Source organism: Macaca fascicularis, chromosome 6 (assembly GCF_037993035.2).
Source record: "Macaca fascicularis isolate 582-1 chromosome 6, T2T-MFA8v1.1".
Taxonomy (NCBI): domain Eukaryota; kingdom Metazoa; phylum Chordata; class Mammalia; order Primates; family Cercopithecidae; genus Macaca; species Macaca fascicularis.
In genome coordinates this window covers 39,107,806-39,132,161 of record NC_088380.1, presented here as the reverse complement: position 1 = coordinate 39,132,161, position 24,356 = coordinate 39,107,806, and the positions used below count along the sequence as shown (strand labels likewise).

The 24,356-nt window shown below is 39.2% G+C and overlaps 1 long non-coding RNA gene across 2 annotated transcripts; it reads right to left on the bottom strand.

The window, feature by feature from the left end:
* Positions 1-8,499: 8,499 nt before the first annotated feature.
* Positions 8,500-23,659, bottom strand: LOC102132800 (uncharacterized). Of its 2 annotated transcripts, XR_277841.5 has the most exons (3): positions 23,364-23,659; positions 14,188-14,304; positions 8,500-9,702 (listed from the first exon to the last, which is right to left on the bottom strand). It is a non-coding gene; the product is annotated as an uncharacterized lncRNA (long non-coding RNA). The 2 variants fall into 2 exon arrangements; XR_012414530.1 differs by lacking the exon at positions 14,188-14,304.
* Positions 23,660-24,356: the final 697 nt, after the last annotated feature.

Here is a 24,356-nt window from a genome sequence, read left to right as displayed (position 1 = left end):
AAATAATTTTTGAAATCAAAGAATGCCTTGCTGGAGAAGAAGCGTCATTTGTTATTTTTTGAATGTTATATTCAATTTATAATCAATAAATATTTAGAAATGCTTATATACAGGGTATTGCACTAGGTTCTTTGGATAATCCAGAGAACAACTTGTGCTTTGGTCCCTGTCGTCAAGAATTTTACTGTCCAGTTGTGAACTATGACAATAAACGCTATTTGTGATAAGCACCGATTGAGAAGCACAGGCAGTAGCCTTTCAGGAGTTCAGAGGAGTGATGACTTTTGACTGTAGAGGAGATGGGGTTAAGAATGAAAAAGAAAAAGTACAAGCCTAGGAGAGATAATAGAGATAACAACAGATTTATAGGAACTTAGCAAGAGGGTGTGTCTGAAAGGGGATCTTCTTCCTGACAAGGGGGGCTGATTTTTCTCATGGGAACAGCAAGATTGTTTGCTAGCATACTTTGTTGGTGAAGGCATCCTTTTACCAACTATTTCATTAGTACTATCCAGCTCTGCATGTCTCCAGGGACAGTGCTGGCCTGATTAAGCTCTGAATGGGTTTCTGAGTTGCAGGGAAACTGGAGGGAGGGGAGACCCATTTTCTACAGTATAGCCTTGTCAGAGCTGAAAGGAAGGTGGTACTTCCCAGTTTAAAGAGAAGAAGAAACTAAATTGCTTGCTGGAACCAAAGAAGACCCAGAGATTTCTGACTGACTGTCAGGTAGTGAGGCAGACATTCCAGGCTGGGACAAAGATCTGAACAAAGGAAACAGGCTTTATTGAAGAGGCAATTCCCAGGCCTGCTGAATGGAAAGAGAGGTGTCTATTGGAAGGAAGTAAAACATTCTTCATAAGGAAGGTTTGGAGCCAGATATAAAGAAAGATGTTGAATGTCACATGATAATTTTTGCATTGAAATAGGCAATGATTAAAAGTTTGACAGTTCATAAAGCATGCATTTTTTTAAAAAGAAAAAGAGGATAGAAAAGAATTAAATATGTCTTAAGATATATTTTAAAAAACAAAAAACAGCCCGGGCACGGTGGCTCACACCCGTAATCCCAGCTCTTTGGGAGGCCGAAGCGGGCGAATCACGAGGTCAGGAGTTCGAGACCAGCCTGGCCAATGTGGTGAAACCCCATCTCTACTAAAAATACAAAAATTAGCTGGGGGTGGTGACACGTGCCTGTAATCCCAGTTACTTGGTAGGCTGAGGCAGGAGGATCACTTGAACCCGAGAGGCGGAGTTTGCAGTGAGCCGAGATTGCGCCATTGCACTCCGGCCTGGGCAACAAGAGTGAAACTCCTTCTCAGGAAAAAAAAAAAAAAAATTAGTTTCCTCTAGGAAAGTCTCCAGGTGGCTAAGGGACAGAGAGGAGTGTCTTAACTCTCCCTTTTTCTATCTTTTGAATTTTTACTTACATAAATATATTATTTAAAAATTAAAATTAATAAAATGATGATTAACAGAGAAAGAGAGACTAAATTAAAGTGTTGTATGTATGAGCGGAGATTATTAACAAATGGGCTTTATGTAAGCTAGGCAGACCTTCGGTGCCAAATAGCCTGAGATTAGATGTAAGCTGTGCAGCAATTGTCTGAGAATACTGGCTCCTAGCACCTGACAACAGTTTTAGAAATTAGATTCGTAGAGCTGGAGATGCCTCAACCCATACAACACTGGGTTGGGGCACAGACCTTCCCATGGGGAAGAGGTAACCCTTGTTCTAGGTCAGCCCATCACCAGATGGCAACTTCAGGGTCATTCAGCAGACAATTCAACTTGTCTCTCTCCACACACTCTCTCTCCTTTTTTTTTTTTTTTGAGACAGAGCCTAACATTGTTGCCCAGGCTGAAGTGGAGTCGTGCGATCTGGGCTCACTGCAACCTTAAACCCCCAGCCCAAACAATTCCCCCTGCCCCAGGCCCCCAGAGTAGCTGGCACTACAGGCATGTGCCACCATGCCCAGCTAATTTTTGTGTTTTTTGTAGAGACAGGGTTTTGCCATGTTGCCCAGGCTGGTCTTGAACTTGTGGGCCCGAGCAGTCCTCCTGCCTCAGCCTCCCAAAGTGTTAGGATTACAGGCATGAGCCCGTGCACCGGCCCACACTCTTTTAGTATTTGTTTGTTTAAAGAATAGCTTTGTGGGCTGGGCATGGTGGCTCACCCCTGTAATCCCAGCACTTTGGGAGGCCAAAGTGGGTGGATCACCTGAGGTCAGGAGTTCGAGACCAACCTGACCAACACAGTGAAATCCTGTCTCTACTAAAAATACAAAAAAAATTAGCTGGGCGTGGTGGTGCATGCCTGTAATCCCAGCTACTCGGGAGGCTGAGGCATGAGAATCACTTGAACAGAGGAGGTGGAAGTTGCGGTGAGCCAAGATCACACCATCACACCACTGCACGCTAGCCTGGGCAACAAAAGTGAAACTCCATCTTAAAAAAAAAAAAAAAAAAAAGCTTTCTGTATAAAACTACAAAATTATACAAAAATATAAAGAAGAAAATAGTAACTATCCACTTACTTAAAATAGGAAAAAATAACCCAAATATTTCTCATTTATGACAACAACATAATTGGAAATAACCAAAATATTGCTATTTACTTACAATAATGGAAAGTTGGAAGCCACTTGCAGGTCTTCCCTTAGGTCGGTTTACTTAAGGCCTATTTCAGTAAGTGCAGTAACTCACAGAGGCTTGTTTCTCACTCAGATCGTATAGTCTGATGCCAATTAGATGGTCTTTTCTCTGCCAAGTGATAACTCAGCAATCCAGGCTGCTTCAGTATTACAGCCATGTCAACTAGCACCTCCAAAGTTACTGCAGCATCAGACAAGAGAGCCAGAGGGAGACATGAATTTTTCAGCCCCGGGCCAGTCATTTTCACCCACACTCTATCAGCTGGAACCCAGTCACATGGCCCCAGCAGAACTGCAGGTGAGGCAGGGAAATGTGAGCATCCTATGTGCCCAAGGAGAGAAAGCAGTGGGCAGAATGAGTGGGCACACTGGGCACAGGAGGAACTTTGTTAATAAATTATGATATATCTTTATAGTGGAATATCATTTAGCCTTTAAAAATCAGATTGTGAAGAGTATTTAATGACAGGAAAATGCCAATGGTAAGTGAAAAGAATGTAGACTCAGGATTCTAATTTGGGAAAAAAAAATCATACATGTATATACGTACTTATAGACTGAGAGGTAATAGAAAATATGTTATTTGTGTTATCTCTAAATAGTAGAGTTATAAGTTACTTTATTTTTTACACCTTCAAAGAAATTGCTAAGTTTTCTTAATTGATCACATTAAAAAAAAAAAAAAAACTGTGGATAACTTGAAAGTCAATGCTTTTTTTTTTTTTTTAAGTGAAAAAGAAATCCTCAGACCATCGAAAGTATAAGCTGTTACAGACTAGGAATCTGAAGTTATGCCAGTAAGCTTTTTTTTATCAGCAGAGGGCAGCTCTTTAGTGCTTATTTTTCCTGGTAGCATATGTTAGCCACATTCCCTGTTTTACACATTCGCTGTGGTCATAATCACCTATCAGATTTATTCCCTGGGAAGGAGAAGCCAAGGCTGAAACATATCTGTCAGTTGCAACATTTATTGAACAGTATACATTTTGCTGAAGAAAGCAACTAAGTAAACCAGCTTTGCCCCTTCAGAAGGTCTTAGAAAGCAGACAGAACTAAATCTACAGCCTCAGAGAGAGAGAGAGAGAGAAAGAGAAAGAGAGAGAGAGAGAGAAAGAGAGAGAGAGAGAGAGAGAGAGAGAGAGAGAGAGACCCTATAGAGCCCTCTAGTGGCTGCTTTGTAGAGAACGGGCCATTTGAGGAATTTGCTTCACGTCTTCCCACCAAGGTGCAAAAGGCAAGACTGACTAATTAGAGGACTTTGATGCTTGGCTACCTGATCCCACCATCACCACCTGAGACTGGCCAGGCACAGTCCTCTGGCTTGACTTTGCCTAATATGAGCTCTGGGCATTCCCAGAGTGGTACAACTGAAAATTCCTTCCCTGCTAGTTAAAGAAAAAATTGTTCACAGATAAGTAATAAAGCCTGGTAAGAAGGACTTTATTCAGGACCATCTCATAGGTATAGGGATCACAGCAATGGGATTTTGCAGTGGGAGAGAGAGAGATTGGGCTCAACTCCAAATACAGCATGGGCAAGTAGAAATTTATAACCAAGGAGCAGGATGGTGGTCAGTGGATGGAAAATTACTAAGAGAAAACATGAGGAGTATGGGGGATTCTGTGTAAGGCAACCTCACAAGACTCTTGCTGAAGACAGGCCAGGGTGATAAGACATCACCTAGGAGATGGTGAACGATGAAGAACCTGATCAGATATTGAGGGTGGGTGGGGTGGGGATGGTCTTGCTAAACTGACTTAACAGGGTTCTTGCTAAAATTAGATTTTACAAGGAAATACACATATGAACCCATGAGAGGGTTCAGGACTCTGACTAAAGTTTGGCCAAGCAAAGGATCTTTGTCACAGTGCACCAGTGCATATAGACAAGGAATCTGGCAAAATCCCCAAAGATGTTATCTTATGTGGAATCCCCTGGAAGCACAGGGACACACTTACCGGCAATTCCCTGGAGCAACTTAGGTTTCCAATTGCTTCCTTGAAAATATGCAAACTAACTTTTTTAATGACCTTGAGTTGTACAGATTGAGCAAGTAAGGAAAACTTACATCGGTAGGAAAGAAGGGGAGTGGGATAGGGACACAAAGGAACATTTAGGTTTGTAAAGTGCTTATTGTGTGCCAGAGATCAGGGCTGCTGCCTGTACTGGTGTAATATGCTGGCCCACCCACCAGCTCTAAGGCATCTCTGCACACATTAGCAAAAAGTAGGCGCAGACCTTAGCAGAAAGACAGAGACTTTGTGTGAAGCCAAACATGCCCTATTCTTGGGTATATGCAGCTGCATGTTGAGACATACAACTTGGCAAGAAAAGGGGACTTGAATGTGGTTCCTGCTTACCTCCACCCTGTTGGCCAAGGACCTTGGTAGAATGCATCAACCCCCAGCTATATCAGCAATCTCCAGTTTTTCCAATGCCAAAGGCCCCCAACCAAGAAAAATAGTGAGGGTTAAAATCCAGCCCTTGCTCTCCTGGCCCTGAGCCCTGTGTCAATCTGGAGGGGTCACCCTTGTGTAATAAGCACAAAGTTACCTTTGTGCCAGTGGCCCGCCCTGTCTGTATGTTGTGTCATCCTCTAGTTCCCCTGTGAGGTAGTCAGAGTGGATTTACTGTGAAGCTAATGACACAGACTTTTCCAAGACCCAGAGAGAGGCCCAAGGATTGGTTTACATGGTCATGTTTTGTCCTAAAACTTTCAAAAGCAAGATAATTTAACCGTGTAATTATAATAATGTGAACTTGCATAACAATTTCCGTTAAAAATATTGTCATAGCAACTTTTGAAGACAAGTACAATTATTACCCCATTTTACAACTGAGACACAGAACAGTTCAGTAGCATTGCTATCGAGTGGTAGGTAGAGCTTGAATTTGTTGCAAGCTGGCTGACTCCAAGGGCAGAAGATCATGGGGAATATGTGCACTGTTTCCAAGAAGACAGAGTTTCCAAGAGCATCCTACAAGGTGCTGTTCATTCTTGCCCCAAATTCTTCAGATGTCATGAGATATAAAAGAGAAACATCTTTCGATGTCATTCTAGTCAGAGGAGACTTCTAATAGGCAGACAACAAGTTATGGAAGTTGTTCGTGAAAGATGCAGTTGTCATTGTGAAACCAGTCTTGGACATTGTGTGGCAGCTGGACCACACAGCCACTGTTATCAAGGAGAGCAATATGTCTTGTGACCGTTATATTGTTTAGGGTAGAGTCAGAAACAACTTTTCCTCTGTCCTCTTACGTTCAGTATCTGGGGGCCTATGAATTAAACTAACAAAAGATAGATTAATGAGAGAAAAAGCATGTCATTTTTGCTAATATTTATATGCACAGGAGTTCACTGAAAAGAAGTAGTTAGACTTCTAGTTTACATATACTTTTAATAAAGGAAAGTTTGAACTTCAAGGGATGATAAATCATGGGGACATAAGTAGGAAATATATGGGGAAAACTAATGGAAGATAAAGGTCCTTTTCCTAAGGTCTGTTATGCAGATTTATCTTGGTGCCAACTCTCCATCTCTGGTGATATAAGTTGCTCTCCTCTTCCTGGTACAGGAGATAGACACCGTAACAAAGGGAAACTCATGCCCAGCTTCTAGGCAGATAAAGGGAGGGTGGAGAACTCTTCTACATCTGTTGATTTTCAGTTGCCTTCAGAACAAAATAAACCTTTTGTTAAAGTGGCATATTTTGGGGTAGCATATCCTGATCCCCTTCAAGTTAAACACACACACACACACACACACACACACACACACACCCCATGGCTTACCTAAAATGTGGATTTATCTCCCTCCCATTTAACAGTCCAGAATAAGTAACCTGGGTCAGTAGGACAGCTTCATTATGCTCAATATATGGCCCCCAAGATTTCTTCAGCCAGCCATCACCTAAGGCACGAGTGAGAGTCCCTTTGGTTCAGACAGAATCACATGGTCACATCTAGCTGCTTAAGAAGACAAGAAATTAGTCTCTAGCTGGGCTCATGTAAAACTTGGGGATTCTTTTACGAAAAAAATAGAAGGGAAGATGGATATTGGGAGATTATTGGCAGTATCTACCAAAGTCACGAAGCCAAGAATGATTTGACTTAGAGAGCTGTAGGGGTTGAGGACTGTGAGTATGATGTAAAAATGAATGTGGATTTTAGGACAAAGAAGATGAATAATAGAGACAGCCTTCCCTGGGGGTAATGGGATACAGGTTGCATCATGAGGCAAGAAGAAAAGTGGAGCACAGAGAGAGCCGCTTCAGGGAACTTTCCTGTGCTGTGGATGAGGATAATTCCACAGCAAGAAGATGCAAAGCAAATCTGAGAATCACTTCTGTTCACTCACAAGATGATTTACGAGACCCAAGAAGAAGACCTGTTAGCTTAGAGAACAGGGAGAGGATTTTTTTTTTTTAATGACACAAAGGAGAAAGATTGCAACTTTTCTAGTCCATCCACAGCAGAGTTTATCAACCCCTTACTGAGGAGCGATTCACTATCACACAAGGTCTCATGGATGGTAATCACATCGTTCCCTTCCTTCCTCAACCAACCTCTGGAAAGAGTATTCTAGGAGTCATTGTCTCTACCTTCTCGTCTTTCGACCAATGAAGCAGCTCCTGTTTTGGTGTTGAGGGACATTGTTATTGCTCTTATTGTTTGTTGTAGTTTGAGTAAAAGAGAAGTTTCAAAAGAGGAAACTGTGCAAGATAAAAACTGAAAAATTAGAAAGGGACTAGATCATCAAAGGCTTTAAATGATAAGTTTCCATCTATATTTAAAGGAACGTTTAGTTGTATACACACAAGTGCCCAGCCTCTCTCCTATGTCTTGTCTTTTGACATTATTCAGCAGTACTTTACATTCTTACTTGGTGTTTCTCTGCGTCACTTATTTTAAATAATTAACCATTTCCTTCTTCCTCATATTATTTCTTGTCATGATTTCTATGACATCAGTTTCTCCTAATTCTCTCCAGCTTCATCTTCTCATTCTCCTCCCTAAACTGCTTGTCTACTTACAGGGCAGTTTGTTAGAAAGAGTAGATTGGCTCACTCAAGTTGATCATAACCTCCTCCTGAGTTTCAGGGGCTGGAAAGCTAAAAAGCTACATATCCTAAATTCCTTTGCGTCTTGAGTTCCAGACATATTTTAGATTCTGCCAATCAGATGGACTCATATAGTATGGAGATCTGAAAAGAGACTGGTGGATGCAAGGAAGCTATTTTGGGGAAGAATCTGATCAAGGCATTTATTAGATTTTCAATAAAATGCATGTCTTAGTCCATTTTGGCTGCCTAAACAACAAACATTTATTTCTTAGAGTTCTGGAGGCTGAGGAGTCTGAGATCAAGGTACCAGCAGATTTGGTGTCTGGTGAAAGCCTGCATCCTGGTTCATAGATGGCCATCTATGGCCATCATGTTATGTCTTCACATGCAGGAGGGATGGAGGGAGCTCTCTCTCTAATAAGGGCACTAATCCCATCCAGGAGAGTTCCTCTGTCATGACCTAATTTCCTCTCAAAGACCTCACCCACTAATCCTATCATCTTGAGGGCTAGGATTTCAACAGATGAATTTGGTGGGGGGAACACAAACATTTACTCCACCACAGTCTATAAGCCACAAGCCACAAACAGTCTATAAGCCATAAACAGGTTGAGTCACTGCTTTATGCCTTCTTTCTAGGAAATGTGTCTGCTCTCATGTTTACATTTCTTGTGTGCGTGGATGATTTCTATGTTAGTCAGCTGTTAATGCAATAATGCTGCATAACAAATCAGCTATCTTAGTCTGTCCTGTGCTGCCGTAACAGAATTACTGGAGACTGGGTAATTTATAAAAAAACAGAAATTTATTTTTCACAGTTCTGGAGGCTGGGATGGATATCCAAGATCAAGGCACCTGCAGGTTTGGTCTCTGGTTTCAAGATGATGCCTTGCTGTGTCCTCACAGGACTGAAGAGCAGAAGAGAGAGACAGCCCATTCCCACAAGCTCTTTTCATGACGGCATTAATCCATTCATGAGGGCAGAGCTCTCATGACTTAAACAGCTCCCCAAGGGCCCCACTTCCCAACATGGTGGCATTGAGGTTGGGTTTCTTACATGTAAATCTTAGAGAGGACAAAAAATATTCAAACTGTAGCACCACTGCCAAATTCAGAGGCTTGCAACAAGCCTTTATAGTTTTTTGCTCACAGTTTTATGGGATATTTGGGGGAGCTCTGCTTCAGGCTGCAGGTCACCTGGGCTTTCTTCAAGCTTCAGATTGGGTTCTGATCTCCACATTGTCCATGATTGATGGTTATCCATGACATGTTCTTCCCATGACAGATCAAAGAAGCTTAGGAGAGAAGCCATGTCACACACCACATTGAAAGCTTCTGCTCTTATGTCTGCTCCTGTTTTGTTGTCCAAAGTAAAATACCTGGCCAAGCTCAAAGTCAATGGAATAGGCAAGTATACTTATCCTCCAGGGGAAAAAGGAAGGGAATTAATATTTTGTAAAAAGTTGACCAGATCAGCTGGGTGCAGTGGCTCATGCCTGTAATCCCAGCACTTTGGGAGGCTGAGGCGGGTAGATCACGAGGTCAGGAGATCGAGACCATCCTGGCCAACATGGTGAAACCCTGTCTCTACTAAAAATACAAAAATTAGCTGGGCATGGTGGTGCGTGCCTGTAATCCCAGCTACTCGGTAGGCTGAGGCAGGAGAATCGTTTGAAGCAGGGCGTCGGAGGTTGCAGTGAGCCAAGATCGTGCCATTGCACTCCAGCCTGGCGACAGAGCAAGACTCCGTTTCAAAAAAAAAAAAAGATGACCAGGTCTATTCCAACTTCCGATAGAAATCTCAAGCTGAGAATATTTTTCTTGGGCTCCAGATCCTGCCTGTGAGACATCTTCTCTGTGTTCATGCTGCTTCTAAGGCTGTCGTCAGAGATGACTGTGACCTACCCACAGCAGGTGGGAGTGGATATTAATAACGGCCAATTCACAGAATAAAGCAGGAAGTCTCTCTCAGGAGATTGACTTGGCTCCTGCAGAGAAAAAACATAGGAGAGAGGCTGGGCACTCGTGTGTATGCAACTAAAAGTTCCTTTAAATATAGATGAAAATTTATCATTTAAAGCCTTTGATGATCTAGTCCCTTTCTAATTTTTCAGTTTTTATCTTGCACAGTTTCTTCTTTTGAAAATTCTGTTTTATTCAAACTACAACAAACAAAAACAAACCTAAAATAAATGAAAGAAAGGTCTTGTTTGAATACCGACATTTCCCGGCATGGGAGGATACATTCAATCTCATTTACCATTTAAAAAGACATAAAATTGACACACAGCCTGAAATAACTTTTATTATATTACCAGGTTTTCAATCATCCAAATTAAACGTGAAAGTACCATTTTGTTGAATTTTTCATCTAAAAACACGTTTGATTTTGAGCATTTTTTTTTTCAAAGTGTAGATGAATAAGGACTTTCAGAAGCCTTCCACCAACCTTGAACCCCGGCTTCAGCTGAAGTATATAACTGCTTCAGACAAAAACAGGAAACCTTTGAAATAAGCTCTTTTTAAATAAAGTATTTTAAAAATTGATATGTTCCTTCTTACACAATACTTCTCCCAAATTGGTCTTACCACTTAAGCTGAGTTAGGAAAACATACGACTCAGAGGTAAGAGTGTATATATATACACATATATACACACACACATATATATATATATACACACACTGCACCTAACATGTAACTGAGACTACCAGGAGAAGCCACATCTTAGAACTTACTGTGAACAGAGGATAAAGATGGGTAGGTTGAAATCCCCTTAGTTTCTGCCCGAGTTTGATTTCTTTATTTTTTTTCAAGGGGTTTATTGTGCCACACACCAGAGAGATGAATTTTATCTCTGAATTTTATCAGTCCTCTTCAAATGATGACAATCAATACCACCACAATTCCAACTTCTTATCTCAGGAGTCTAATTGTATTTTTCAAAAACTTTTTATTATGGAAAATTTCAAACATATGCAGAAGTAATGAAAAATACTATAAGGAACCTCGTGTGGTTATCACCCTGCTTAAAGAATTATTTAGTCCCAGCCAATCTTACGCCATCTAAATGCTGACCCACTTTCCTTCATTCCACTGGGTAATTTGAAAGCAAATCTGAAACATCTTGTCATTTCATCTGTAAATAGTTTAGTTTGCATCTCTGAAAGTTCATGATTACTTCACAAAATTCAATATCATTTTCAGGATGAATATTATATTGTAAATAAACATAGGGTATAAATTGCTGTTAAAGAGAAAATTCAGTTGTTTTCTTGATTAGACACAATTCACAACTGAAATCACCATGATGAATCATCTTCAGTGAATGTCAGAACGTATAAACCACAGAGGCATTAATTTATCAAACTTGGCACGGAACATATCACTTCACTAGCCAACTGTAATTGGAATATTTTCATTGTATTTATTTTAAATAAATTCAAAAAGAGTTTTCTACATTCTGCTTAGCTGCCAGTTTTTTTAATTCTTCCCATGATTGCTCTTGAGTGATTTTCTAGGGAATTAATTATCTTTGCAAAATCATATTTTTCCCCAATATCTATTAATAATCAAGAAGTTTGAACTTTAAACTTTACATGTTCCTTCAAATCAGCTTCTTTTTCCTACTTGTATTGTAACACACACTGTCACAGTTTGCCTACCCAGTTATCAAACTTTAAAAGGTATTAGCATTCTATCATCACCTCCTCACCAGGTTCCAGGTGCTTAAATTCCAAGACATTTAATATTGTTATCATCAGCATTTCCCAAGTGACTTATTGAAAATAAGGTGGTGGTGGTGGTGGTGGTGGCGGCCTGTGTGTACTGAGGGAAGTTTAGGGATGATAAAAACAACTCTCATTTTAGCTCTAAGCATTGCTGGCTTGCCTACTAGTTTAAAAAATTCATTATCACTACGAATTTTCACTGCCATATGATACTTCTTTCTTGTTTTCCTAAAAATTACTTGTCCTGTTTTTTTTTTTTGTTTGTTTGTTTTTTGGTTTTTTTTTTTTGAGACAGTGTCTCACTCTGTCGCCCAGACTAGAGTGCAGTGGCACAATTCTCAGCTCACTGCAACCTCCACCTCCTGGGCTCAAGCAATTTTCATGCCTCAGCTTCCCAAATAGCTGCAATTACAGGCATACACCACCACACTTGGCTAATTTGTGTGTGTGTGTGTGTGTGTGTGTGTGTGTGTGTGTGTGTGTATGTATTTTTAGTAGAGACAGGGTCTTGCCATGTTGGCCAGGCTGGCCTGGAACTCCTGGCCTCAAGTGTTCCGCCTGCCTCGACCTCCCAAAGTACTAGGGTTACAGTCATGAGCCACCTTGCCCAGCCATTAGTGGTAATTTATTAGTCAATTTTTTATATTATATTATTTTATTTATTTTTAATTGAGATATAACTGACAAACACTGTATGTATTTAAGATGTACAACGTGGTGTTTTGATACATATACATACTGTAAAATGATTCCCCAAATAAAGCTATGTAACCTATTTATCACTTCACATATCTGTTTTTTGCTGATCTACACTTTTGGCAAAATTCAAATATCCAATATATTATTATTCTATGGTTACGATGCAATACATTAGATTTCCAGAACTTGTGCATTTTCAGACTGTGAGGTTGTACCCTTTGATCAACATTTCCCCATTTTCCTCCAACCCCTGCCCCCTAGCAAACACCGTTCTGCTTTCTGTTTCTACGAGTTAGACTTTTTTAGATAACATATATGAGTAAGATTATGCAGTGTTTGTCTTTCTGTGCCTGGGTTATTTCACTTAGCATAATGTCTTCCAATTTCATCCAAGTCGTTGCAAATGGCAGGCTCTCCTTTTTTAAAGTTGAATATTATTCCTGTGTGTGTGTGTGTGTGTGTGTATATATACACGTGTATATTATACACACTTATGCATGTAAGTATGTATACATATGTATACATCTATACCAATGCATGTATACATACATGTATACATACATATACATAGATATCAATGTATGTACACATACATGTATACATACATATACATATATACGCAAGTGTGTATTTATACATACACATGTATATACATGTGTACGCATATGTATACACATGTATATACATATACACATATGTATATATACATGTGTATACATATGTACGTATACATATGTATATCTACACATATATCCATATGCATATACTCACATGTACATGTACATATGTATATGGATACATATATACGTATATACATGTGTATACATATACATATACATGCATATATACATATGTATACACGTGTATGTATATACATGCATATAGGTGTATAGATGTATGCATGTATATAACATATATATACATGCATGTGTACGTATATATAGTTTACATGTATGTATATGTGCATGTACACACATTCCTGTGTGTATATACACATAATATATACATATATGTATATTCATATATACATATACATATATACACACATATACACACATACACATATTCACACATTTTCTTTAACCATTCTTCCATTGATGAACACAGTTGGTTTCATTATCTTGGCTATTGGGAATAATGCCTCAGTGAACATTGTGGTGCAGATATATCTGAGATACTGATTTCATTTCATTTGGATATATACCCAGAAGTGGGATTGCTAAATCATTTAGTAGTTCTATTTTTAGTTTTTGGAGGAAACTCCATACTGTTTTCCATAATGGTTGTGCCAATTTACAATTGTATCGTTTTCTTCACATCCTTACCAGCACTTAATTATTTTTTGATTTTGTGATAATGTCCATCCTAATAGGTTTGAGGTTGTATCTCATTGTGGTTTTGATTTGCAGTTCCCTGATGACTAGTGATGTTGAGCACCTTTTCATATACCTGTTGGCAATCTGTATGTCTTCTTTGGAAAAATGTCTCTTCAGGTCCTTTACCCAACTTTTAATCACGTTATGAGTTGCATGAGTTCCTTGTGTATTTTGGATATTAAGCCCCTATCAGATATATGGTTTCCTGTGCAGGAATTTTTTAGTTTGATGTAGTCCTACTTATTTATGTTTGACTTTGTTGTCTGTGCTTTTAGTGTCATACCCCCCAAAATTATTGGCAAACCCAATGTCAAAAACCTTTCTTCTCTCTTTTCTTCCAGGATTTTTACAGTGTTAGGACTTATGTTTAAGTCTTCAATCCACTGTGAGTTGATTTTTGTATATGGTGTGAAATAAGAGTCCAGTTTCATCCTATGACAAGTAAATATCCAGTTTTTCCAGCACCATTTACTGAAGAGACTGTCCTTTCCCCATTGTGTGTTCTTGGCAACTTTGTTGAAAATGAATTGACTAAATTCTTAGCTTGGCCTCTGGGCTCTCTATTCTGTCCCATTGGTCTCTGTCTCTGTTTTTATGGCAATACCATACTGTTTTGACGACTATAGCTTTGTAATAAAATTTGAAATCAGGTAGCATGATGCCTTACCATTCCATGTCATTTCCTTCTGCTCTGTCCAAACCATTTCGAATAATTTATTCCTTAAACTCCTTTCAGATTACCAATGTGTTTCCTAATAATTGGTCGTATGTGCATTAAATATCTCTAGAAGGAAACACAAAAAAACAAGTAATCATTTTCTATGAGCTAGGAAACTGGGTGGGGAAAAAGACTTTTCATTGTATACTTTTACAATTCTTATTTTTGAATAATGTGGATGCATTAGCTATATATGTGCATGCATACTATATACACAAATATACACAAATGTGTATGTAGATGTATATAAATAAATAAAATGCAGCAATATCTAATATAACTATTTTTCTATATATTGATTCTAACATGAAAACTTTTTTTAATTTAACTTTTATTTTACATTCGGGGTACATGTGCAGGTATGTTATATGAATAAACTTGTGTCATGGGGGTTTCTTGTACAGATTATTTCATCACCCAGGTGTTAAGCCTAGTACCCATTGGTTATTTTTCCTGATCCTCTCCTTCCTCCCACCTTCCATCCTCCCATAGGCCCCAGTGTGTGTTGTTCTCCTCTATGTGTCCATGTGTTCTCATCACTGAGCTCCCACCTATAAGTGAGAACATGCGGTTTTTTTTGGGTTTTTTTGTTTTTTTGTTTTTTTTGGGAGAGGGTGGAGAGGGGCAGTGAGACAGAGTCTCGCTGTGTCCCCGAGGCTGAAGTTCAGTGGCATGATCTCGGCTCACTGCATCCTCCGCCTCCTGAGCTCAGATGATCTTCCCACCTCAGCCTCCTGAGTAGCTGGGATTACAGGCATGTGCCACCATGCCTGTCTAATTTTTGTGTTTTTAGTAAAGATGGGGTTTTACCATGTTGGCCAAGCTGAGAACATGCAGTCTTTGGCTTTTCACTGGTTTGCTAAGAATAACGGTCTCCAGCTCCATTCATGTTCCTACAGAGCACATGATATCATTCTTTTTTATGCCTGCACAGTATTCCATAACATGAAAACTTTTACTGTGGCACAACTTTAGACTTTTGTACTTTTTATAGGATTACTTCTGTATTTTAGGAGGAGATTTGGAATTCTTCATTAGTATCTACATAATATAATTTTTTTAGGAATAAAAATATTTAAAACTAGACATCTAAAATTAAATCATGAAGTAAAATTGAACTCAGCTTTAAAAAATAATTGAAAAATTAAGTTGGCTTTCAAAAGTAATTCCTCATATTACCTAAATTGATACTTAGCTATATTGTCTGAAGACATTTCTAAACCAAGGACATCTGTAACCTGTGAATTAAAGCCTCTATTCATGGCTTTTTTTTTTTTTTTTTTTTTTTTTTAACTATGGAGACCTTAGGAGCTAGAGAGATACAATAAAAGGAAGAAGAGATTTTTTTTTAAAATGACATCTGCTTAAAGGAGGAGAAGTCATTAGATCTACTATCTTCCTACATCAACCAAGTATAAAGGTAAAATAAACTATTTTTCAGATAAACAAGATCTCAAAAAATTTACCTACCATGCACCCTTTCTAAGGAAAGTACCAATGGATGTGCTCCACCAGAACAAGGAAGTAGACCAAGAAAGAGCAAAACAAGAGATTCAATGCAAGAAAGATGTAAAGGAAGTCTCCAAATTAATGGGAAAGGAAATTCCAAGAAAACAGTAGGCAATCCTAGGTATCGATCGTTCAATTAACGTGGTCCAGAAGGTTCTAGAAGAGACATCTTCCAAAAAGTAAAAGTGATAGTGTACTTAATTTGTTTGAATATATAAAGAGGAGATTTATAGGGGGAGTGTTTGGAAATTAGTGATAAATACATAGAAAACTAAGCAAATGGAAAAACAAGACAAACATTCACTTTAGGGAAAGAAAATGTAAGGGGGAAAAGCAATCATATTTTATTATATTGTTGAGCTTTCTTTTTCATTTATGTATGTCATAATAACATGTTTACTGGGTACTGATTGTAAGTTTACTGGGAGGGTGGGTAGATGGGAAGTGTTTTTTTTCTCTCTCTCTCTCGATCCCTGTGTGTGTGTATGTGTAAGAGAGCAATATCTTCAGTTTCCATAGAGTTAAGTTGATGGTAATGCCTAAAACAGAAAAAAAGTAGCAATATAAACATTTTTTCCAGAGATACACAAATAATACATCAGAGGAGCTGAAACTAATTGCCTCTGGAAAACTGGTAATGAGAGGAAAAAGAAAGGCTGCTCTTTCTCATAAAATATATAGACTTGTTTGACTCTTGTCATAGGTTGATTCTCTGGAAAGTAGATTCTGAGATGGATCCAGGAGGTTTAGTGGGGAGTATTCTTGGGATCAAGGAAGAGACGGGAATGAAGAACAAGGGAGCCTGTTCCTTATAGGTAAGCCCCTTTGGGGAGGTGGCAGGGTGGACGGTGGATCTAAGAGCAAATAGTATATTCATTACATGGAATGTGTTTGTGCTCATGTCATAGAAGTTGGAGAACAGAACTTTCAGCTCTCTTAACTTTGCTTTCTTAAAAAACGATATGTTATTGTCATATACATATCTTAATTCAATGGTTGTTCTACACTCAAGATGCCTCCCATAGAAACCTCCCTTCCAAAAAAAAGGAGGTATGTGGTAATACAAAAAAGATCTGAGTATTCTTGCATGTCAGAGTTTGGGGAGCACTCTGTTAAATCCATTGTCACTCAGATTTATTTGTCCACAGACCCGTTTTCAAATCACATGATGTTATCCTAAGGAATACACTAATAAACTCATTTAATTGTTGTTGAGCTTTCTTCAAGAATGCAATCCCCAATGTTGTCATTGTTCTTAGAAGGAAACATAACTGTCTTTAGAAGGAAGATTCCAAGAACTGGTTGATTGTGGTGAAAACAGAGTCTGCCTATACATGCCTGGGTGAGCACTGAAAATGGAAACAAAACAAACAAAGCACACCTCAGGCAAAAGAGGAGAACCAGGGGAAAGAATAAAAATAGTGGTGAGGAGTGGAGGCTGTTTAGAACCAGGTTTGAAAAATGCAGTAAGCATCAAGGGGAATCATAAGGGCCCAAATGGGAAGCCATTTTGTTTGCTTGTTTTTAAATAAAAGTTTAGAGGAGGGGAAGGCTTTCTCCCCAGGATGCTGGATGGAGGAAAAGGATCTTATTAAGGAAGAGGTGGGTTGGATTCCAGGAAAGGCAGGCAACTACATTGAGCTTCAGGTGAATGAGATCATTTAGTTTCAACCTAAACTGGCTGTGTCTGGAGCAGCCAGACGTCAGGGAGCCTGAGATCTGCCAGGGACTCTGCAAAAACAGGAGCAAACCAGCCTAAGGGGAAAGGAATGAAAAGTGCAGAGCATGACTTAAGTGTCAGGCTCGATCAGTCAAGATCAGTGACTCTTGGTGTGTCTGTGATTGTGTCTGTGATTTTTCCACCTGTGTCTAATCTATTTGGTAAAACTTCCCCAGGCTGGGCTAGCTTTATCCTCTGAAACAGAGACGTAATAAATGTCTTCCCCATTGCAGAGGTCTGAGATAAAGAACAGTAAATTAAATTTATTAAGGAGGTAGGATATACCAATGATAAGATTGAAGATTAAGGAAACAGAAAACAGATGTACTATAGAAAGTATCAATATAGTCAAACTTTGATTCTTTGAAAATATGAAAAAAAAAAATGACAAACTCCTGGCTACGGGGAGGTTTGGGAAAACAGAGTGGTCTTTTGATTCTAAGATGACCCCCCAGAGAATAAAAAAAATGTGTGCACACCTTTATCTTTGGTCTTATAGGAGCGGGTGAAGGAAGTGAACTGGGTGAACATGAAATTACTTGTAATTGAGTAAGCCTGGGAAAATTTCACCAAGAGAGCTAATGGTGGATGTAAGGATCATCTTCACAGGTCCTAAGCATTTTTCTCTTCTGAAACTGAGTGTGTGTGTGTGTCTGTGTGTGTGTGTGTGTGTGGGAGGGATTGACCTCAGATCACCTGAGGTCAAGAGTTCAAGACCATCCTGGCTAACACGGTGAAACACCGTCTCTACTAAAAATACAAAAAAATTATCTGGGCATGGTAACACACGCCTGTAGTCCCAGCTACTCGGGAGGCTGAGGCAGGATAATGACGTGAACCCGGGAGGCGGAGCTTGCAGTGAGCCGAGATCGCGCCACTGCGCTCCAGCCTGGGTGACAGAGTGAGACTCCATCTCAAAAAAAAAAAAAAAATGTAAATAGATACTAAAAAACATTAAAATATAATGTAGGGTAACAAAATTATAGTGTTAAAAGCCGATAAGTTGTTGCCAGGGCTTAGGGCTGGGAGGAGGGTAGGACACTCAAGAGAAAGGAAATTGTTTCTTAGTGTTAATTGGATCAGTTCTCGATTCTGATTGTGATGGCAATTACAGGAATCTATACATGCAATAAAATGTCAAAGAGCTACATACACACTCTCAAAAATTGTACATGTAAAAACTAGTGATATCTGAATAAAGTCTGCCATTTAGTTCAATGTCAGTTTCCTGGTGTTGTGAATTGAACTGTTCTTATGTAAGATTATATCATTGGGGGAAGCTGGATGAAGGGCTCATAGGAACTCATTGTGTTCAATGAACTTACTGAACTCAAATTTCTATTTGAAATTTCTATATGAGTATGAAATTATTTCAAAATAAAGAGCTTAAAACACTTGGTGGGGTGTTAAATAATAAGAATATGACAGACATTCATTACCAACCACCCACTTGAGGAGTGCATTACCATTACTTTAGAAAGCTTTAAAGCACTCTTTCCCAACCTCTCCCCTCTCCCTCTCCCATCAGAGACAACTACGAACTAGATTTTTGTATTCATTATCTCTTTGCTTTTCTCTATAGTTTTAAATTCATGTATTTATATCCTTCCAAATATATTGTTTAATTTTGTGTGTTTTGAATGCTATGTAAATGGAGTCATTCTGCATATATTCTTCTACTACTGGCTTTTTTACTCAACATTTCCTTTCTAAACCTCATCTGTGTAGCTTTCTTTTTTTTTTTTTTTTTTTTTGGAGATGGAGTCTTGCTCTGTTGCCCAGACTGCAGTGCAGCAGCACAATCTCAGCTCACTGCAACCTCTGCCTCCTGAGTTCAAGCAATTCTCCCTGCCTCAGCCTCCCAAGTAGCTGGGATTACAGGGTGCCCACCAGCATGCCTGGCTAATTTTTGTGTTTTTAGTAGAGACGGGGTTTCACCATCTTGGTCAGGCTGCTCTTGAACTCCTGACCTCAGGTAATCTGCCTGCCTTGGCGTCCCAAAGTGCTGGGATTACAGGCATGGGCCACTACATCCAGCCATCTGTAGCTTTTTGATTTCTTCATTTATGTATTCATTGTGAATACAGCTAGTTTATTCCTTTGTTTATCAACATTTGGTCTGTTTTCAGTTTGTTTTTTTTTTTTTTTTCAATTACAAACAGTGCTGGTATAAACATCCTTTTACATGCCTCCTGGTAAATAGTGCAAGAATTCCTCTAGGGAATATACCTAGGGGTGAAATTTCTGGGTCAGAGAGTTCAGCTACCTTTTGTATTTACTAAATGATGCTGACTTATTTTCCAAAGTGGTGTAACCACTGCTGCACATTCTCATTCGCATCAGGTATTGTCAGGATTCTTACTTCTTATGTGTGTGGTAAGTGTAAAATGGCATGTGATCATTGCGGTTCTAATTTTTTCCCCAATTTCTAGTAAGATTGAGCATTTTCCATGTATTTTTTGCCATTTCTTTCTCTTCTGTGAAACACATATGTAACATTTCTGCTCATTCATCAGTTGTATTGTTCATTTTTTTCTTACAGGTTTATAGAGTTCCTTGTATATTCTGGAACTTAATTCTTTATGTTATAAATACCTTCTCCCAGTTTCTGACACTTATTTTTTACTTTCATTACAGTGTATTTTATTTTTATTTTTTATTTTTTGAGACAGGCTCTCACTCTTGCCCAGGCTGGAGTGTAGTGGCACAATTATGGCTCACTGCAACCTTGACCTACCAGGCTCAAGTGATCCTCACACCTCAGCCTCCCAAGCAGCTGGGACTATAGGTGTGTACTACCATGCCCAGCTAATTTTTAATTTTTTGTAGAGACAGCATCCTACTGTTTCCCAGGTTGGTCATTACAGTGTATTTTTGGGAATGTAAACTCTTAATTTTAATGTGGTTGATCTCATTTTAAGAATCATTCTATTTATAATATATATATTTAGAAAGTCTTTATAAACTAGGAAGCTATAAAATTATCAATGTGTATTAATTTTTGATAAATTTTATAATTTTGCTTTTCAAATTTAAGTATTTAATACACCAGAAATTGGCTTTTTGTGTGATATAAGAGGTCCAATTTTATATTTTTAACACATGAGTAATATGTTTTCCCCATAACCACATATTGAAATAATTAGTATTTCCTCCAAGTGTCTGCAATGCCAGCTCTAAGGAAAAAAAAATTTCTATGCATGTGTGTTATGTTTCTGGATTCTATATTCTGGTCCATCTATATGTTTTTTCCCAATACCACACTATCTTAATTGCTATAGCCCTAGAACAATTGTAGTATCTGGAGGACAAGATCTCCTGTAGGGTTCTTCTTTTTGAGTGTCATGTATTTTCTTGGTCCTTGGCTCTTTCATATTCATTTTGGGATTGGTTGCCAGGGTTCCCAAGAAGCTCATGGAAATTTTTATTAGGATTATATTAAATATATAAAGTCATGTGTCTTCAAGGTTATGTGCTTATATACCTGATAACATTTTGCAGCTAAATAGATCATATGTAGAGCATTATAATTCATTAGATCATTGTAGCATATCAGAGGCAGGGGGTTGATTTGGTACGGAGTTGCATGAAGCTGGTGCTTCTTTCCCAGCTCCAGTGCATCAGAATTTAATAACAATATGGAAGGAGAGTTTATGCTCAAATTGCCATGAACAGAGTTTTCACCTACAAAGGGTTGTACCCAAAATCAGAAGATCTCAGGAATTGCTATTACTATTACACAAGTACAATGAATTGCTATTGCAATTTCAGTGAAGTTTGTATTTCTGGTGTGCTCAGTACAAAACATTGCAACTAGACCTGAAAGCAAATACAATAGAATATAGCAGTCAAAAAAAGTCTTTTGTCTTCAGTACGTCTATCCATGTCTTCCTATCCATAAAGAATTTGTAATAATTTTTCAGAACAAAGACTCTTGATCCAATTCAGATGAGAATGTGTGATTATACAAATATGGGTGCAGGATGAACATAAAAAATAGGAAGAATGTAGACTACTCTGCTCTTAGATCAAATTAATATTCCTTTTTTTGCAGTTTAATTAGGCCTAAATAAAAAGCCACGTGAAGTCTGGAGATACTGGACATAGGAGATTTGTCAAGCCATTTTTCCCACCACCAATGCCTGAGCACGACCTCATTTATCTTGGTCAATGAAGCTCAAGGAAGCATTGCACTTTGGCTCCGGCTTTAAGTTTTGTATGTTGATATGTATCCCATGTCTTCTAACAATAAAGTGCTATTTCACTGGCATTAATCACTGTCAAAGGCTTTCCGGTAAATTCTTTAGGCACTTGCCTTGTGAGAAAAGGTATCAGTTTGCCACATCATAAGAAATGGGCTGTTCATAATGTTGTGTTGTAACTTGATTCTTGTGAGGCATTGGTTGAACACAGTAACAGACCAGAGTCAATGATGATACACAGTGTCTAGCCCTTAAAAGATGGTTCCAAAAATTAATCCTTGTTTTTGTTTGCCTATAGTGTCAATTCAATTGACTAATAATAGGTGACTCTTGGTCACATTAATATGATTAAGAAAAGGCACCACTTTTCAAATAGTCTAGGTGTTTAGTCTAGGTGTTTCATATAAAATTACATAACAGTTTTTTGCTGCTCGGGGTTATAGGGTAGCCAGGCAGGATCCTTGCACTTAAGAAATTTAAAATGTAATACATGAAAAAGCAAGTGAACAAAAATAACCTTGATTATCAATCGGTCAACTGCATTAATTCAGCATCCATTTGAGATAGAGCAGTGGTCTTCAAACTTTTTTGAATGCTTTTCTCCTAAAAGAATTTTTAAAAGCTGGATACCTGCTCCTGCTTCTGCTGCCAATGTGGGGGTATCAAAAAGAAACTGCCATTGAGGGTTGCTACACAGGCACAATACGTACGCTACGCTAATTAACGAAGACCGTTTCAGGTAGGATCAAAAAACATGACTGGTTTATTAGGATGCGAGAAAACTTGGGTTTGTTCCTTTAAATTCTAGTAAGGTTAAATACTAGTTAACATTTAAATTAAGTGCCTGCATGTGCCAGGTCTTATTGTAAGCACTTTATATGGTTTATGTCATTTAAACTTCACAAAAACCCTATGAATTATCCTCATTTCATAGAGAACTAAGGTTATTGAAGTTTAAGTAATAGGGAAGCAAGCATCAACCCCAGGCGTTTGTCTCCAGAGCCCATATTGACAACCATTGTATTCCCCTAACCCTTTAAAAGGCAAAGACTGTCTCTTCTCAGTGCTGTTATCAAAACACTTTTCGCCTGGAACCTAGAGGCATTCTTGTGTCTCTGTTTCCACAAAGATTTGTGTGTTTCAGATGGGAAGGGCTGCTCCAGTGTTCTGGATGTGGTCTCCAAGGATGTTTTGGGTGTGCTGCATTTTCTTTTCTTTCTTTTCTTTCTTTTCCTTCCTTTCCTCCCTTCCTCCCTTCCTTTTGAGACAGAGTCTCACTCTGTCGCCCAGGCTGGAGTGCACTGGCACAATCTCGGCTCACTGCAACCTCTGCCTCCTGGGTTCAAGCGATTCTCCTGCCTCGGCCTCCTGAGTAGCTGGGATTACAGGTGCCCGCTACCACGCCCAGCTAATTTTTATATTTTTTTCATAGAGATGGGGTTGCACCATGTTGGCCAGGTTGGTCTCGAACTCCTGACCTCAGGTGATCCGCCCGCCTTGGCCTCCTAAAGTGCTGGTATTACAGGTATGAGGCACCGTGTCCGGCTGCGTGTGCTGCATTTTCAGCACGTACACCAAGTGTCTCCTCATGGGGCTGACGTGTGGGAGCAGGGAAGCCACCGTTCACTTTCCAGACCCCAAAGGGGCAAAGTGACATCATAAAATTCTCAGAATGTCCCTTGACACAACCGTACCTGTTTGTCTGTAGCATCGTGTCCTTGGTGAGCCCCTCTTCCCTTCTGGACATGAAGACATCGCCCAGAAGTAACTCTGACGTGGAGAAGAAAAGAAACAGAAGAAAAGAAAACCAGGGAACCGTAGCTCTTTCACCAGTTTAAAAAAATCTTTAACTTAAGATAGAATCAAGTTCTTTTTGAAGCAAAAACTGCATAGTCACAGCTGTTACTAGAAGAAAAAAAACAAAAGCAAAAAAAAACAAGTTTAGAGAATCAAGCACTTGTCCTTGTAGATTTTGATTACTATTGCCTTTGGGTCAGATTCTCTCATTAGAGTCAAATAAATGTTTTCCATCATGACCAAAAAATGTTTTATACAAATTCCATTTCCCAGAACTCTGTGAATGAAATGGAAACCCCCTTTTCTGGTTGTGGAAAAAAACCAAACCAAAACAAACCTCACAACCTCCCAGCTCCATCTTTCTTAAGTACCCCCTGGTTTTGCTAGGTGGCGCCATAGGCTAATGCATGGGTCTTCCTTGACTTCCCCGGGGGCCTCCTCCTGTGAGGCAGGAAGAAAGGCTTCTGCGGTTCCCTTGGAGTTTAGGATCAGACCAGCCCACAGGAGGTGAGATCCGTTTGCCAAGACTCGCCTCTGTCATGTTAGGAGATGCCCCCTCCCCTTTCCTGATTGATCACAGCTGGTAGTGAGGGGATTCTTGGCCATGTGCTCTAGCCGTTCTTGAGGGAAATTCTGGGGAATCTTAAACTTGATCCTAAATATTGCGTTTCTCTCTAAGTCTCCTAAAAATTGTTCATGTATTTGGGGAGGGAGGCTCACGCTCATATTGAAGAGTGAAAGAAAGGGACAATAATTCAAAGGTTTGCACCAACTCCATCCCCATCCCCCGCACAAGGTTAATGTGTGGGGAAATCCCAATCCCTGTGCTTCCTGAGAGCCCCGATGTTTCCCAGCCTTGGCAGGGGCCAGGACAACCTTTCTCCATCCTG